Consider the following 19195-nt stretch of genomic DNA (forward strand, 5'->3'; position numbering starts at 1 on the left):
TCCTATACCGCGCGCCCGCCTCGGCTACCTGAGAATAACATACTAAAAGTGTCAACACGAGGTTGGTGAGTTCACGAGTTTATATCAATAAAGCGTTTACGTTTGTGTTTTGCGTTTAGCGTTTTGCGTTACCAGATACTGTTAAATCGATTATATATCTATAGGTAGCTAGCCTATAAAGCAAGCATTACTAAGTGTTCGACACCGAAGCTGACTGTTTATCATGTGCCTTGCCACCAGGTCTATCCCGACCATGGTAATGTGTTTAGCCAAGATTACACCCACTCGACCTCCAGTCGAGCTTAGCGTTGGGTGGGGTTTGTCAAACCCAGTAGTACTACTCAACAATGACTCGCTATTTTACAATACTAAACGGTTCGATGTGTGAAGGACTTCAATTACTTCGTTTGCCACTTAGCCTTTACAAGTGATATATAATTTCATAACAAAATCTAAAAGCGTTTTTGGAGTATGTTATCTCCCCCAAGTGAAAAGCGTTTAACGAGTTTAAAAGGGGAAAGTGAAACTCACTGTTTGCGAAGAATTCCCAAAAACAAGTCACCCAAGTGATGCACGTCACAGAAAACTCTCACTAGCGTTCTATAACAACAAGGAGATTTTCTAAGAGTCGGAACTATTATCGAGTCTCTAGACCCGGCACATAATTCCTATGCACAAGATACGTTTCGTGTTTCGTTTGTGAATCGTGTGTGACTTAACAAGCACATTTGTGATATGTTACATGCTGTGAACAACTATCTACGTGTTAAGTATTAATAGTGTACATATCTAGCAAATATTTCCCGCAAGGGCAATTTGGTCAAAACATAACAATTATCTAGTAACAAGCACGTTTCATGTATTTTCACAAAGTTCAGCAACTAGTTTCATCACGACAGAATTCTACTTGAAAGACTATCCTATCCAACAAGTCATAGTATCTTAATTAATTCACCAAAAATTGTCACGAAAGCACACATGTGTTAGGTTTCCAAAAAATATTTTATTGTATTTTTATTCCTCATAAATTTCTCACAATGATCAACACATTACAGCAAACTCACAACAATCAAATTCATGCGCAACAGAATGCTATTTGTTATTCCCGTTAAATGAAAAATCCAACTAACGCAAGACTAATTGGGTTAGGTTCTTAACTCAACAGGTTAACTTCCAGAAGTGGAACCAACCCATTTGGTCTTTACTCGTCCAAAAATTACAAACTTGGACTTTATAGAAACTAGACTCAACATAGCACCCTGTAGTGTTAACAACCTCAACCAATTTCCACATTAACAATTCGTTACAGTTGTCTAAACATAACTTACAATCTATCCAGTACCAGTTTTGACCTTTAATCACATTTAAATCATTTGACCAACCAAAACACCTCCAAATTAGGCGTGGTTGGACTTTTTGAAAACTAGACTCAGAGTACTACCTTGTAGACTCATAATTAGCTCAGTTTGCTTTTATATTCAACAAGTTACACATCGTTCAATTTTAACAATCACTGCTGTCAAAACTCATCAAGCATAAACAAGCATCTAACATGCATCCTAAGCATACGACAAAACTCAAAACATGTTATACACATAATTAATTATAGAAATCAGTAGCAACCCTCTAGGGTTTACAAACAATCAATGATTCAATGATCTTTCACCGTTCAAAACCACATATGATCATCAATATCAATCACTAACACATAATCAATCATCCTCTAGCAATAATCAATCATAAAACACTTAATACATGATATTCAATAGTTAGGGTTTCATGATTATACCTTAAAAACGCAGAAATAACCAAGGGAAACGTGAGGGGTGCTTAGAAACGAGTGTAGGATGCTCCAACTATGAAGAACAGGATCAAAACTAAGCGATATGTGTGTGTGTGGGCTGCCGATCGCAAAGAGAGGGAGAGAGAGAGCCGTCGGGTTTGGAGAGAGGGGAAGAGAGGATTAGGGTTTTTGTCAGGTCGCACTTAGAATCGGATCTTAATCAATCATGTCATAACTCACACAAAATTAATCGTGTTGACAAGAGAGTTAATGACGGGTTACTAAGTTTAGAAAGATGACCGTTTGTTAAAGGCGGAATCAATAACAAATATACGGTTGCAATGAATATTCAAAATACGAGGACACACGAAGGATTCACTCAAAAGATTTCCATTTATATAACGTTAATCATACAAAAGGATAATTGATTTAGGGTTTAGGAGGAATCCTAGGACAGCCGTCAAACACACAATATTCTCTTAATTAATGTGTCGGTCTTATCCACTCGTATATTCTGTCTATTTCCTTTTTCTGGCGGCGTGCCCTAATTATTCTATTTATAGCCCTGCCAACCTAAGACAGGCTGTCATTCCTTCTAGAAACCCTATCCGATAGTACATACTCAATTTACATATTCAAAAATATACTAAGTGTAAAACAAATCTTCCGGGTAAGCTTTTCATTAAACTTTAGTCTCCGAGTACGCAGTGTACTCGGCCTTCCTTCAGACTTGGTAAACATAGAAGTGTACTCGGAATCAGTTTCCGGGTAAACTTTACTTAGAGAATATTTTACCAAGTAAAATATTCACCGAGTAGACTTCAATCTTCTTGGACTTATCAAACTTTGCTCGACAAATCCTCACGAGCAACCTTGTTCTTCTATGATCCTGTTCGGCTCTTTGTTAGTTGAATAACTTTTTTGATAAGGCGTACTCGGGAGTACATACCTTACTCGAGCAGAACCTTACTCGATATAACTTAGAGATATTCCATCAAATCATCAAGTATACTCGGACCATAATTATTAAATAATACCTTGCCCGATCTTCCAATTACTTGGCTTCTTGGACTTGGTTGACCATACCTTACTCGGAAGAGTAAAATACTTGTTCTTGAAGAACAACCCTGCTTGACAAAGTGAACCTTACTCGGATATGCCAAATAGATGAACCTTATTCGGAAATCACCAAAAAGCATACCTTGCTCGGATATCCACTTAAGAAGATTCTTTGAAGTAAACCGTGCCCGGAAGGCAAAATCTCGTACTCGGCTAAGTAAAAGCTTGCTCGAAGGTCCAAGGTGTACCCGGATTCAATACTTAGCAGTTTCTGAGGAGGTTGAGAAGATTCCAATCTTCAATATTCTTCAATTAGGTCAAATCTTCTCATTTGGGTCAAACTTTTGACCCAACAATCTCCCCCTAGATTGTAACACCTCATCTGACCCAAAACACTCTATGGTTACTTACACTTAGCCAAATACACATCAAATTTCGTAATTGAATTACATAAGTAAAAAATTACATAATCAAAGGTTTGTCCGAAGACATTACAAAGCAAAGCCTATTCTATCTCATTTGTCTTTTCCTCTCATTGTAGGCTGCTTGTCTTCTCAGCTGGATCACAGATGCTGCCCTTTCTCTGAATATATTGAGTACTTGGTAGTGAATGTGTCCTTCTTGTATCACCAAGTCTCTTATATCATCAAGATCATCATTATGTAGGCATGTCAGATCTGCATCCTTCTTAATTGTTGCCAAGGCCTTCCCATCTGAATTCCTCAGCACATAGTGGCCAGTGTCTTCTCTGTATTCAACTTCAGTAATGACACCATTTTTCTGCACTGTGTAATTCGGCATTCTCATCCTTCTTCCCAAGCTTATACAAGTCTCCATGTTGGACAGAGGATTTTGATCTCGGACTCTCATCTGAAGTTCAGCTCAGCCCTGTCCATTTTCTTCAGTTTTTCTGATCTCCTTGACTTGTGAAGTTGGATCAGTCTCCAACTTCTCTTTTCTTTTAAAAATTTGAAGCCATCAGCCGCCTGTTCTTGCAGATACTTAGATAAGTCATTCATTTGTCTTCCTGCTGATCTGTCTCTGTCCCTGAAATCATATAAGTGAAGTGACTCCATTCTTCTTAGTTGTTCTTCTTTGTATTCTCTGAAATCACTTCTTACAACAATCTCCCTTAACTGCCTACTTTCCATTATGACTTTCAAAGAATCAGTAACTGAGTCATAGTAAAGCTCTCTTGGTAGATCCACATCAGACTGTGGTCCATATGATCTTTGTTGTGCAGAGCTACTTGACTCACCTCTTCCACCATGACCTCTTCCTCTAGGGAATCTCTGATGAAATGGAGGTCTAATAGGAATTGACTTTCTTGGCTTTTCAGGACCCAAATTTAAGAATTTTCTGTATGTGGCCTCCACCATTTCAGTTGGTAAATTTTCAAGCTCTCTCACATTCACCCCATGCTTGTGAAGCTCATTTAACATCTTTGCCATCCCCACTGTATTTGCTGATCTTGCTGGTACAAACCTGCCATCTGCATAATACCTAGGGTTTTCACCCTCCTTTAAGGCCTTTTCCCATTCTGCCATCTGGATATAAAATAAGTCTTTCAGATCAACCTTTTCCAGGGCATTGAAATCAGCTTCAGTCATGCCTCTTTGATGTATCATTATATTCCTGAGGATGTTTATCATTTCCTCATTTTCCCATGGCAAGAACTTCTCTTCATCAGACTCAGGCTCAGGCTGTTCTGGCTGAGGGATAGGAGTTTCAGCAATTTTCTTTAGTTCCTTCTCTTTCTCACTCACAGTCGTGATTCTTCTTCTTTCCACAGGTGGCTCATCATCAGTTTCTTTCATAATTGAGCTCTCAGTATAGACCCTTTTCATCTCATTCTGTTTCAATTTGGAATATTGGTCAAATACTGCCTCTTTGCTTAAGTTTCTCACAACTTCAGGCTTTATCCCTTTCTCAATCAGATAACCACACATTCCATCATACTTTTTCTTTAATTCTTCTAGCTCAACCCTGTCATCCTTTTTAACAAATTTTTCTGACACTATCTCTTTCTCACTTTTGTACAGATCTTCAATTTGATCAACAGTGTATCTTTCTAAAGCAGCTTCAGGATACCCTCTAACCTTCAAAAAGATTTTATAGTGCTCAGTGTTTTTCTTTCTTTTCTCAACCTTCTTTAGGACTTCCTCTGCATTTATTTCAATTATTCCCCTTTGAATATAAGTCATTTCAGCTTGAGGGGTCTCAGCATTAGAGCTTGTGTCAACTTTCTCACCTCCTTGATCAGGGTGATCATCACCCTTTCTATCAGACTCCTCAGAGTCATCCTCCCCATCATCTGATAGATCATTCATGGCATCTATCTTTGGTTCATCAGAGGCAGGATGCTCTGATTCAGCAATATCAATATCATGAACCTCAACCTCAGGGACATCAACATCAGGAACCCCTGGTAATTTTTCTCCTGGTTTCAGTGTTTTCAAGGGGATTGCCCTGATTGGTTCATCAACAGTCTGTTCAGCAGATTTCTTTCTTCTTTGATAGGTCTTTTCATATCTTCTTTCTCCCCAGTTACTAGCAGGGTTCTTTTTCATGTCTTCTTTTACTTGATCAACCCATTTCTTAGCAGCTTCAGACGCAATTGACTCCCCAATCTCTTCAGGTATAATCATGTCAGTGTGAAGATTGGTTGATGGTTCAGCAGTCTGCTCTTGTTGCTCTTGAAACTTGTTAACCACCTTTCTCAAAGAGTCATCAACCTCTTGAGTTTTGTTCATATTCACCAGTATTTCAATAACCTCTTGATCTGCCACATCTTGAAATATTTCTTTTGCTACATTGGCTTCATTGATCAATAGGTCCTGTTGTGCCAACTCTTCTTCAGTCAAGGAATGGGCAATTACTTCCCTTTCCATTGACTCTTTAATCAGTCTTTCTCTCTCAGCAAGAGCAGCAGCAGCAGCAGTATCAACAAAGCATACATCTTTCTCAACATATACAGCAGGCTCATCCTCTGTTGCTATCATTTTACCCTTTTCTTTTCTTCTCATCACCTGTTCTTCATCCTCTTGTTCATCAATCTCTTTGAATAAGTCTTCCAATTCAGAGTCATGCTCTACCCTCTTGGAACTAGCTTCTTGATCATCAATTGGCTCAGTGTATTCTAGTTCCTCAGTAGCAGCATTCACATTCACATTCTCAACAGTCAGTTCTTCATCAATAATCTCAGTCAACTCTTCTGTCAGCACATTCTCAACATCATCATTCACATTCATTACAGATTCATCACTTTCATCATATTCATTCATGATCCTCATCAAACCATCAATATTTTCAGCACTTTCAGCATCAGTCTCTTGATCCATATTCTCCCCCTGTTTTGGGGCAGCTGAGGTCTTCTCAACCTCCTGCACCAGGGTTTGAATCATCAGTTCAGCCTCAGCTAGCTTTTTCAACAATATTTCATTTTCATTTGTCAGCTCTTCATTCTTTCTACTCAACTCAGCATTTTCATCCCTAACCTCCTCAACTCTCCTCTTTAGCTCATCATTCTCCAACATTAGTTCAATATTTCTTTGAAGTGTGTTTTCTTGTTGGGTTGAGGGTGGGGTTGTAGGTAATGGTTCATAAGTGGGTTGTTCAGTGATGGATGGGGATTGTGTGTGTTGTGTGGAGGTTTCTGGTTGTTCTAAGTTGAAAGATTGAGGTGGTGTTTGATGTGGTGAAGTATGTGGTGGTGATTGTGGTAGTGTAGGGATAGGTTGTTCAAGTTCTTCATGTTGCTCCCCCTGTACTTGTGCCATAATCTCCATATCCAGACCATCTCCCCCATCATTTCCATCTTCATCATCATCAGAGTCTCCTCCAGCACTCTTATTATCACTCCCTTCTACCTCCTCTGATCTCAGCTCAGGTACAGGCATAACAGCCAAATCATGGTTTAACAACCATGGCAGAATTTCCAATGGAATACTTGCATCAAAATTGTTAGAAACACCAGATTCTTTATTCTCTTGTATGCATCGGGATCTTACAGTTAGTGGGTGGTTCCAATTATTGGTAAATCATGCAGTGTGCTATTAAATATGATCTGCAGGAATCTCGGGTACTATAAAAATCTTTTGCTTTCTGGTTTCTTCAGATTCCCCACTAGCCCATCAAAAATCATCTTGGAAAAATTAAATGGTAGATCAAAAATTGTACCAACGGTGGCATTTGCTAGATCAAGGCTCATCAGAGTCCATGATCCCTTTCTTGGAGCAAATCCATGAATAATGTGGTGAATCAGAAATCTGTACAGCATCGGAAATAAACCCTTCAGAAACTGTCCCTCATGAACATTTCCTTGATACCCTATTGTTTCTCTGAAAATCTTCAACAGATGCTTTGTATCGAAGCTGATGTGATTGTGATCATCGTCATTCAGTCTTACTTCTTATCATCCTTTCAGTAATCTGAATCTCTTGTCTGGCCACGGTCGCCTCGATTCGTCTTTCATTACCGTCTTCAACAAGCTCTGCTGATCTCCAGAAATCCAAAGAGTGATTTCTGTAGATAATCGGGTATTCAGTTAATGCAAAGCTAATGTTTGACCGTGCCATCCATAGGATCATCCGAGCCATCGGTTCATTCTCTGGTGTTACTTGAAGTAGTGCGCACATATTGTGCTTTGGCTCAAACACATACTTCGGCTCGTTGTCTGCCATATCTGTAAAACATAAAAAAACATATTCAAAGTGAAATTAGACCTAAAGTTTAAAAGTTTAGACAATATCAAGTTATAAAAATGAAGAAGAAAGATAAAAATCTTCAAGAACCTGTTCTTCGACAAATTAATAACCTAAACACATAAACAGAGTGTTAGTACTCGAATACATAATCAAGTCACAATCACAATCTAATCGTGATCGGAAAACATAAAATTGCATGCTTACCGAGTCGGAAATAAGTGGCTGATAAAAATTAGGGTTTGGATTAATCTTGAATTCGATAAGTCGGTTAATTTTCTTAGTAAGAGAGATTTGCAGTGGAAGGAGAGAGATAGAGGGAAATAATGTAGAAGAAATTTGCCTAAGTCCCTCTTTTATACATTTTGAAAGTGGGTTTTAAATGCTTTTCGTCTTCTTGTGAATTACTAGCTGTCAACCAGTAACATTATCCACTTGATATATTAAAAACATTTAATCTCATTTAAAATCATAAGACCTTACTCGAAAAATTAATTAATTCAAAGTCTACTCGGTCCTCTTCCACTAACAAACCTTACTCGGTCAAACTTTACTCGAAAAATATTCATTTTGAATATTAAGTTTGCCCGAATACTTCTCTAATTAAACCTTGCTCGATCAAGTAAATTAATTTAAAGTTTAAGATTTAATGAAGAAAGCTTACCCGAAATACTTGATTTCTTGAGAAATAAATCGCAAGACAAATAATCAAATAAACATTTTTACTAAGAATCATTTAAGATCCTCCAAAAATTTCTCAAATTCAAATTAAAACTTATCTAGCATGAACCCTAAAAATCACAATCACTAACATATTCAAACAACGTATTCATTCAAGTATGAGTCTAAACAATTTTATCATACTAACTCACATATTCAATCAATGCATTCATTCAAGTATGCTTGTATGAAAATTTGCTCGAGCATTCTTTCAAATGTAAAGTGTGCTCAGACAATAATCTTGTGCTAAGTATACTCGAATAACTTTCATATAGTACAAAGTGTGCTCGAAACCAAATTCTAGCAGACAGTGTACTCGGAAAGTTTGGTTTTGAAAATTACCAAGTATATTAAAGGAACACAAGTGTACCTGAAATATAAAGTGTGCTCGGTAAACGATGTTTGCCCGAAATCACTTGTAATTTCAAAGAAATCATATACAAACATACCAAAGAGCATGCTCGACATGAAATTAAACACAAACATTTACGTGGCTATAGTCTAAAATTTCATAGAGCTTGCTCGAAAATCCTAAGTTAGCATAATGCTAGCTAGGATAAACACATTCAGACATCAGGTATGCCCTTGCTCGAGGGAACTTATCATATCAAACCATACCCGAAAATGACAAACTTAAACAGTAACATTTAAGCGTGCCCGGAAAGATTAACAAGTCTTTCCTAACAACATATTCACTCAAAGATTACTCGGTACACTCACTTAAGTGCATAAAGTTTGCTTGACAACACAATCAGCATATTACATGCATAGCTTACTCGAAGCTAACATATAACATGCATAGCTTACTTGAAACAAGAATTTCTTGTTAACAGTTAGCTATTTCAACACATAATCATCTCAAGACTTCAAGCTTGCTCGGAAAGTGAGTGCAATAGTGCAAACATTTCAAAGCATGCCCAAAAATCATAATGTTAGTCAAAAATGACTAAGCTTACTCGGAAAGGTTGAAAGTTGTCAAACCTTACCCGAAACAACATATTCACACATAATCAACTGTTCTGTACTCGGAAAGGTTATAATTCAATAACCTTACCCAAAAATACATATTCAAACATTTTGTGCTCGAGAAGGATTAGAAATCATCAAACCTTACTCAAACTTACATATTCAGCCTATTTTAGGCAAAATGCAACACTTTTTGACTTAAACCACTTTTCAAAGACATTTCTAAGTTATGTATCATTTCAGAACATAGTTTAAGAGCAAATGGTGCATTAAGAGATCAAATTTCAGTTATACTTCATTTCAAAACAATTTCTTTTATAAACTGAAAAGATCTCAGGAATGGGATCATATTGACTAAGTAGCTATTTCATTACTTCACTCTCAGCATTATTATGACAACTTAGATAGGTTAACAGCAGGTATAAACTTAACATGATTTTCATCTCTTTGGTGATATGATTAAGGTTCAATTTGAGCATAATGCAATAATGGTCAACACTGTGCTATGATGCCTCATATCTCTTCTCAATGCTTATTTGGCTTTCCCCAGATCACCCCAATTTGACTCCAACCTCCTGTATTTGGTCAAAAATAGTTTCTTATGACAGAACTTATTGTATTTTTGGACTTTTTATATTCAAACATGTATAGAGGTTGAACGTTGGACTTACAGTTAGCAACATGCCTTTCATTCAAGATGAGACAGATTTTGCCAACATCTTTGTAGTTCTTGTTGTAACCCTCTTGTTTGATAAAATATTTAAAACATTTATCAACTTTTGGTTGATTTATTCACTTCCCCTTGTTTTTTGATATTTTCTCAAATTTTCTTAAAGCATGTTCTTTGTCATATTTAAAAAAAATGTTTCATTTTGGTTGATCAAATAACAATAGGCTTGTGTATGACTGGGTAATCACTTTTCTGCCATATCATTCGGAGAGATCTATCTTGAGACATGCAAAACAACTATGCATCTCCACATAAAGATTAGCATATTCATTATGTTTATATCACCTTAGATTTTACATCATCATGGGAAAGCAACCATACATGTTAATGACTATACTAAGGCCTTTTTAGCCTATTAATTCCATATGATCAGCTAATTAGTCAATGTACTATCATTTCCCAAATATACAGTTTAATATTCAATCACCCCAATACCTCTTCATTGTCAGGTTAATGGCTATCCTGTATTGACCAAAAGTGATCAACAGGACCAAACATGCATGTGAATATATGTCCTGTCAAAGTCAGAGTTATTGACGTAGTTTTAAGTGAAGGAATAAGAAACAAGTCATAATTGCCCCAAATGCATTCAGTTTTCAGGTCAATGGCTATCCTTTGAATCTATAGAGATTTAAGGACCAAACATACACAAGTGCATGTCCTTTCAACTGGGCAAATGACATAATTTTCAGCAAAAACAACTGTTTGAGATCTTTCCCTTTAAAAATCTTTCTTTTAAGCTTCTTAAAAGCTTGAACTGAATAATCTTATCATATATCTACACCATTAATCAACTTGCTCATGTTTTGACCAAAATCTAGTATTTATGCAAAATTCATTAAAAATTTCATTGAATCACATAATTTTTACATAAAACAAATTTTGACACAAACAGTTGCATCTCATACTCAAATCTTAATCATTCTATCATCATTAAGAAAAAACAGACTGTAATCTCATTCAATGTCTATTCTACCTTAACAACTTCAGAAGATCAGATTAGAATCATATTCAAGTAATCATAAACATGTGATTACTCATGACATTATATAAGCAATTAATCTCACCTAAACAGATCTAATTACTTATCATAACATCAGATCAGTTAACAAGATAGTCAAGTATTATCATCAAATCAACCAAATTGCACAAGTAGTCACTCAAGTACCTATCAGTTAACATCAAAGCAGTGACATAATCAAAACATATTCAGCAACATATTCAGCAACATATTCAGCATGTGTGACATCTTTTAAAATATTCAAGTAGCTCATAGAGGTACACAACTAAGCACACATCCTTAATCAGATTTCATTAGAGTTGATCATCCCCAGGGCTTTCAACAGAAAGTTGAACCTGGTTCTATCAAGTGGTTTGGTGAATAGGTCAGCCAGATTATCACTTGTATCAACTCTTTGCATTTCAATCAAACCCTTTTCACTAAAATCTCTGATGAAGTGATGTCTAATTTCAATATGCTTAGACTTAGAATGTTGCACGGGATTCTTAACAGTAAAATATGCAGCTGTATTATCAATCAGAATAGGGGTGTTTAGAAAGTTCAAACCATAGTCCAGCATCTGATTCTGAATCCAGAGAACTTGTGCATAGCAGGCAGATGTAGCAACATATTCAGCTTCTGCAGTGGAGATTGACACTGTTGTCTGTTTCTTGCATCGCCATGACACTAGCCTTTCACCTAAAAACTGGCATCCCCCTGATGTTGACTTTCTACTCATATTGCATCCATCATAATCACTGTCTGTGTATGCAATCAGATCAAAGGATTGGTTCTTTGGATACCAAATCCCTAAGTCTGGTCTTCCCTTCAAATATCTGAATATTCTTTTCACAGCATTCATGTGGGAGACTTTTGGATTTGATTGGAGCCTAGCACATACACACACAGCAAACATGATATCTGGTCTTGTTGCAGTCAGATACATCAGTGATCCAATCTTGGCTCTGTATTCATGTTCATCAACTGGCTCCCCCTTTTCATCAGCTATCATCTTTTCTTTGGTGTCCATTAGAGTTGATGCAGCCTTGTAATCATGACAGTTGAACTTATTTAGAATGTCCTGCACATACTTAGCTTGGTGAATGAAGATTCCTTCATCCTTTTGTTGAACTTGTAGTCCCAGAAAGAAATTCATTACACCCATGGAACTCATGCTGTACTTGGACTTCATCACCTCTTCAAACTCCAAACACATATTTTCATTTGTAGATCCAAATATGATATCATCAACATAGACTTGTACAAGCAGCAAATCTGACCCTTGTCTTTTGTAGAAGAGTGTCTTGTCAATGGCTCCCCTTGTGAAGCCATTTTCAAGTAAATGAGTTGATAACTCATCATACCATGCTCTAGGAGCCTGATGTAAACCATAAAGGGCTTTGTTTAGCTTATACACCCTGTTTGGATACATGGGATCCTCAAAGCCTGGTGGTTGAGTCACATACACTTCTTCATCAATCTTTCCATTAAGGAATGCAGATTTGACATCAAGCTGGAATACTTTAATGTTCTTTGAGGCAGCATATGCAAGAAAAATCCTTATGGCTTCCAGTCTTGCAACTGGTGCAAACACTTCCTCAAAGTCTATCCCTTCCTTTTGATGACATCCCAGTGCTACAAGTCTTGCTTTGTTCTTAATCACCAAACCCCTTTCATCCCTTTTATTTCTGAACACCCATTTGGTTCCTATTGCATATCTGTCATGTGGCTTGTCTACAAGATCCCATACATGTAAATCTCTGAACTGGGCCAATTCCTCTTGCATTGCCTCTACCCAACTATTGTCTTTTAAAGCTTGAGCAATATTCTTTGGTTCTAATTGGGATAGAAAGCAAGAGTACAGACAGATGTTAGCTATCTCAGAATGACTCCTTGTTACTCTTTCATGCAGGTCACCAATGATATTTCCAGCAGGATGATTCTTTTCAACAGTAGGAGTTTGTATTATCATATTTGTAGACAAATTTATGTCAAGATTTGTTTCATTGATTTCAGGTTCTTCAATGATCAAATCAGCTTTTGCATCATGAAACTCTGGTGCTTCATCATTGGTTTGTCTTGAAGTGGATGTACCATTGTTTCCCAGATTCAAACTTTGAAACAAGTCTTGGAATCTTGCTGTTGTTGCAGCTTCTTCATCATTTGTTTTGTTGCCTGTGACACTCCCATTATGAACATGATCATTTTGTACATCAGTACTATCTTGACTTGTCATTTCCTAATCTTGTTCAATGTCATTGTTTGTGGAGCTATTCACAAAAGTATATTCTTTTTCTGTTCTAGCAACTTTCTTCCACAATTCTTCCAAGTCCAGTTCTTTCTTCTTATTTTCTTCAAGTACACTGGTCTTGTATAATGTTTCATCAAAGTCTTCAGAATAAATCTTGAATGACTTTATCAATTTTTCATGATCAAACAGCCATGTTGCACCACTGACTGTGTTGAATTGATTCTCATTAAAAATAATGTCAGATGACTCTATTACACTCATGTGATCTTTCACATAAACTCTGTAAGCCTTTGAGTGAGTAGAATATCCAACAAAGAAACAGTCTAGTGACTTAGTTTGAAACTTGTTCAAATAGTCTCTAGTGTTCAGTAAGAAACATTTACAGCCAAAGGGCTTGAAGAACTTGATGTAAGGCTTTCTATTGTTGAAAATCTCATATGGATTTTTATCATGCCTTTTGTTCACAAGCACTCTGTTCTGAACATAACAAGCAGTATTGATTGCTTCAGCCCAGAATTTGACAGGTAAGTTAGCATCAGCCAACATGGTTCTTGCAGCTTCTATTAGTGTTCTGTTTCTCCTTTCTGCAACACCATTTTGTTCAGGAGTTCTTGGAGCTGAAAATTGTTGAAGTATCCCTTTCATAGCACAAAATTCTTCCATAACTCCATTCTTGAACTCAGTACCATTGTCACTTCTCAGCATCTTCACTTTCTTATTCAGCTTGTTTTCAATCATTGTGACACAGCCTTTAATCAACTCAGCAGTCTCATCTTTGGTACTTAGGAAATAAACCCAACTATATCTTGAATAGTCGTCAATGATTACCAAACAGTATCTTTTCTTTCCAATACTTGGTACACTCACGGGACCAAAAAGATCCATGTGAAGTAACTCAAGTGGTTGATCAAATGAGTTGATGAGCTTTGTCTTATGAGTAGACTTGTGTTGTTTTCCTTCTGACATGAGTCACAATGATCATCTGACTTAAATTCTCTTGTAGGTAAACCAATCACATGTTCACCCTTGACCAGTCTATTCATATTCTTTAAGTTCACATGACACAACTTCCTATGCCACAATTTAGACTCATTTTCAGTGGCTTTGGACACAAAACATGCACCACCTCTTGAAATAGCATCTTTCATATTCAACTCATACAAGTTGCCATTTCTTGGTGCCATCATCATAATCATGTCAAGTGGGATCACAAACTCAGGTTTTAAGATGAAACAATGAGAATCATCAAAACTGACTTTGTAACCCTTATCACACATTTGAGATATACTCAACAAATTGTATTGTAGTCCCTCAACATGAAAGACATTGTCAAAAGACACCTTCTCATTTATCAATATCCTTTTACCCACAATATTTCCTCCATTTTCATCACTCCCAAAGGCAACTGGACCCTCATACTTCTCTACATAATTCACAAGTGACCTCTTGTCACAAGTCATTTGCCTAGAACAACCACTATCCATATACCATATATCATTCAATGGAGTGGCCTGTTCCTGCACAAAGAGAAATTTGATTAGTTTGGTGATGAGATGCAAGCTTCTTCAACTTGCAACTTATTATTGTCAATTTTAGTGGCACCTTGGGAAGTTAGTGTAGTAGGTTCAGGATCTTCATGAGTGATCTCCAAGTTGTCTGAATGGTCAGTTTCATACCCACAGTCTCTTGGTGTCTTGACAAGTGAAGCTGAATTGTCAAGCTCAACTGACGCAGTTCTCTTTTCTTGTAAGACATAGTCCTTAGATTCTGAGAAGTCTCTTACATCAGTTACAGCTTCAACTTTAGCTCCAGTTCTGGGTTTCCATGTGAAACCTTGTGGTTCATATCCATGTTTCAACAAGAACTTTTCATCACCAGTGAGTACAGCTTGTTTCTTTCTTTGACATACAGCTTTTCATTTTGAATTCTCACTGCCTGATAATTCTTGTGACTCATCAGACTTGACTGAATGAGTATTCTTGGTGAATTTCAATGACTGGTTTTCCCTTATCACCTGCTTTTGCTTCTGAGGTGATTTACTTCTTTTCACAATTTCAGTCATATGCATCTTCTTCTTTGTCTCACCCTTTACTTCAACTCTTATCTCTTTTCTATTCACATTTCCCTTTCCCAAATACATTGCATACTTCTCTTTGTACAAAACAAAGTCTTGACCAAACTTTGTTCCATTTGGGACATGGAAAGGCTGAAACTTGAGTCTCTCATTACATGAATCAGTATGGTGTCCATATTCATCACACTTTCTACACCACACCTTTCTTTTGAACATCTCATGTTCTTGTGGTTTCCTGAATCTTTCACTTGGTTTGGGCTCTCTTACACCAATTGCCCTTTTGTTTTTCAGATTGTCATAATCAATTGAGAATGGTACAAACTCAGCCATTCTGATGTCATTTCTTTCCACATTCCCTTAATAAAGACAACCTTTTTCAAGTTTAGTGGTTGATCATCTTCATTCTCTCTATATCTTGATTTCCTTCTTTCATATTCCTCAACAGTCTCTACCTCTCCCACATCAAAGTCTTCAACACTTGAAAAGATAGGATAAATAGGAGTAAAATATTCTATATCCATTTCTTTCTTATTTATTTTCCTTTTCTTGCTCTTTTCTAACTTCTCCAAAAACTTTTTGCTTGGAGGTCTGACAACATTGTAACTCACATTCTTCTTTTCACCAATGTCAAACGAAACATGTTCTCTCTTAAATTGCTCATTCATTCTTTTCATTTTATGTGTAACTGGAGGATACTTTGGAAGTTGATCAACTGATTCAGGCTTTTTATATTTTCTTCCTTTTTCAGCAGCTTGAATTTCTTTTTCAGTGATTTGATCACTCAAATCACTTAGATCATCTTGATCTAATTTATCTGAATCAAAGTCATCTTCAGAGACTTGAACTCCAATTGACTTTTCCTCTTTCATTTCTTTCTTCATAACAAATTCACCATCTTCACTCACCTCAACATTTTTGTACAAATCTGCAACATCTTCTTTGTCTTGAAACATATCTTTGAATTGTTGTAGATAAGCACTTCTCTTTTCTTTGTCAACTTTAGGCATAAAGTTGTTGTTGAATGGTGGTGGAACAGCCTTGTACTTTTCATCTTCTTTTACTTTATTCAGAATTCCACAAATGTTTCCAGTTGAAACTAAGTTCTTTAGGAATTCATTTTCAGTTTGCAGCTTTGTATTCAGCACCTTTTCATCAATCACCATCTTCTTCAACCCACTAATTTCTGTTGTGAATCTTGTCTGAGCTCTATAGCTATTCATACAATCCTCTTCCAAACTTTTCATTCTTTCCTCACTAACAATCTCACTTGCCTCATAAGCATTGATAATGCTTTGCTTCTTAAAACACTCATTTTCCAACTTACCAATCTTTTCTTTTAATTCATTGACAAGTTTAGGTAAATCAGCATTAGGATTAGAATGTACCTTAGATGAAGATGCAAAGTCTATGGCCATGAATGCCACATTAGCTCTTCTGATATCATCTGCTATATCTTCCTCATGGTTACTCCAGTCAAAGCTTCCCTCATGCTGAGTAGTTACTGCCACATTGCCTTGATTTCTTGGTTGATTTTGGTTTGCTGGAATGTTTTGAGTTGCAGGGATTTGAACAGCTTGATTCTTATTGTTGTTCATTTGATATACTTGATTCTGATTCATTCCCACTGCTGGTTGTTCATCTGAGGCTGATAGTGGTTATTAAAATTGGGATTGAAGTTGTTGTTTGGATGGAAGTTGCTGTTGTTGGGATTGAATCCTTGGTTATTGTTGAAGTTCTGCTGGTTGTTGTTTCTATGCACATTCTGCTGGTATTGTTATTGGTTTCTAGGCTGTTGGAACTGATTGACTTGAAAGTTCCTTGGCAAATTGCACTCTCTTGCAAAGTGTCCAGGCTGTTGACAGTTGTAGCAGATAGCCTTGGACTTATCAAATCCTATTCTCTCATTTGGACCAGAAACTAGTGATCTACCAGTTCTGTTGTACAGTCTCTTGCTTCTTAATGCCAACATTGCAGCTTGCCATTTGAGATCCATGTCTTCAAGGTCATCAGCATCTATTTGTTCCAAATCATCCTGCACTACACTTGTGTGAATCATGTTTTTGGCCACAAATGCATTGTAGGACTCAGTGAACATAGACATTAGGGCTTGTGCCTCATTCCCTTGAACATGCCCTGCACCAGCACTTTGAGCATTTCCATTTCCCACAGAAACTGAATCATCATCAATCAATTGAACATTAAATCTCTGTTGACCACTTTGATTGCTTGAACCACCTCCAATGAAAGACCTAGCAGTCTCATAGTTGTGATCACTTGGTTCTTCAATGATGGGAATTTGTTGTTGATTCTTTGTCGCAAGATTCCCCATTGGAGCAATTAAAGCATTTGACACATTGAAACTTGGTTTATCTTCCTTGATCATTTCATTCTCAATCATTTCAAGTTCAGCAGCTTGAAGAAAACATACTACATCATCCAATTTCAATTCATTGAAATTTTGCTTTTGAAGGATGAATTTGCAAGCAGTATATCATTCTTTTGGCATTGAGTTGAGCAACTTTGTATTTAAATCAAAGTCAGTCATTACATAGTCAGTTGTTCTCTACTCATTCACAATACTCAGAAAACATTCTAGTATTGACTTCAACCTTTCACCATCTCTATACTTGAATCTTTCTAACTGTTGCTTCAGTTTTTGCTTCTTAATGTTCTTCAATTCAGTGTTCCCTTCATACATCTCAAGGGTTGCATCATACATTGCCTTAGCAGTTTGATGATGTGCAACCTTTGTGAGGATTTCCCAAGACAGACCAAGTTTGAGCATAGCCAATGCCCTGTCATCAACCTTTCTCATTATCTCTCTAACAGCAGCAATAGCGTTTGCATTAGCACCTTCTTCAACTGCAGCTTGTGGTCCATTCTTGATAGAATTCCACATATCCACATCATTATAACAAACGGCAGCCTCAAAAAGCACTTTCCACTTGGTAAAGTTCTCCTGACCATACAATCTAGGTATCTTATTAGTAGACACCTCTTGTTCCTCATATCCAGACATTTTCTTAAAACAAAAGTTAAGCTTTTATCAAAAATAAAGTAAAATAATCAGATCTGAGAATAAATTCTTAGATCTGAGGTGTCTGATATGAATAGGACAAGATTCAACAATAAAAATCAAAGCTGTAAGTGAAATAAGGAAAAGAAAACACCTAAAACTTGTAGATATGGAAGAAAAATGAAGAACAGAGCCTCTGACGTCACAAATCAATCGAACAGTGCTCTGCTTACATCATTCTTCTTTAAAACTTAATCAGCAACAATCTTTCTAAAAATAGCAGCAACAGGCTCTGATACCACTTGTCAGGTCGCACTTAGAATCGGATCTTAATCAATCATGTCATAACACACACAAAATTAATCGTGTTGACAAGAGAGTTAATGACGGGTTACTAAGTTTAGAAAGATGACCGTTTGTTAAAGGCGGAATCAATAACAAACATACGGTTGCAATGAATATTCAAAATACGAGGACACACGAAGGATTCACTCAAAAGATTTTCATTTATATAACGTTAATCATACAAAAGGATAATCGATTTAGGGTTTAGGAGGAATCCTAGGACAGCCGTCACACACACAGTATTCTCTTAATTAATGTGTCGGTCTTATCCACTCGTATATTCTGTCTATTTCCTTTCTCTGGCGGCGTGCCCTAATTATTCTATTTATAGCCCTGCCAACCTAAGACAGGCTGTCATTCCTTCTAGAAACCCTATCCGATAGTACATACTCAATTTACATATTCAAAAATATACTAAGTGTAAAACAAGTCTTCCGGGTAAGCTTTTCATTAAACTTCAGTCTCCGAGTACGCAGTGTACTCGGCCTTCCTTCAGACTTGGTAAACATAGAAGTGTACTCGGAATCAGTTTCCGGGTAGACTTTACT

This window comes from Bidens hawaiensis, unplaced genomic scaffold, assembly GCF_021521415.1.
Source record: "Bidens hawaiensis isolate Kalapana, Puna unplaced genomic scaffold, B.hawaiensis_p1.1 tig00001758_1, whole genome shotgun sequence".
NCBI lineage: Eukaryota > Viridiplantae > Streptophyta > Magnoliopsida > Asterales > Asteraceae > Bidens > Bidens hawaiensis.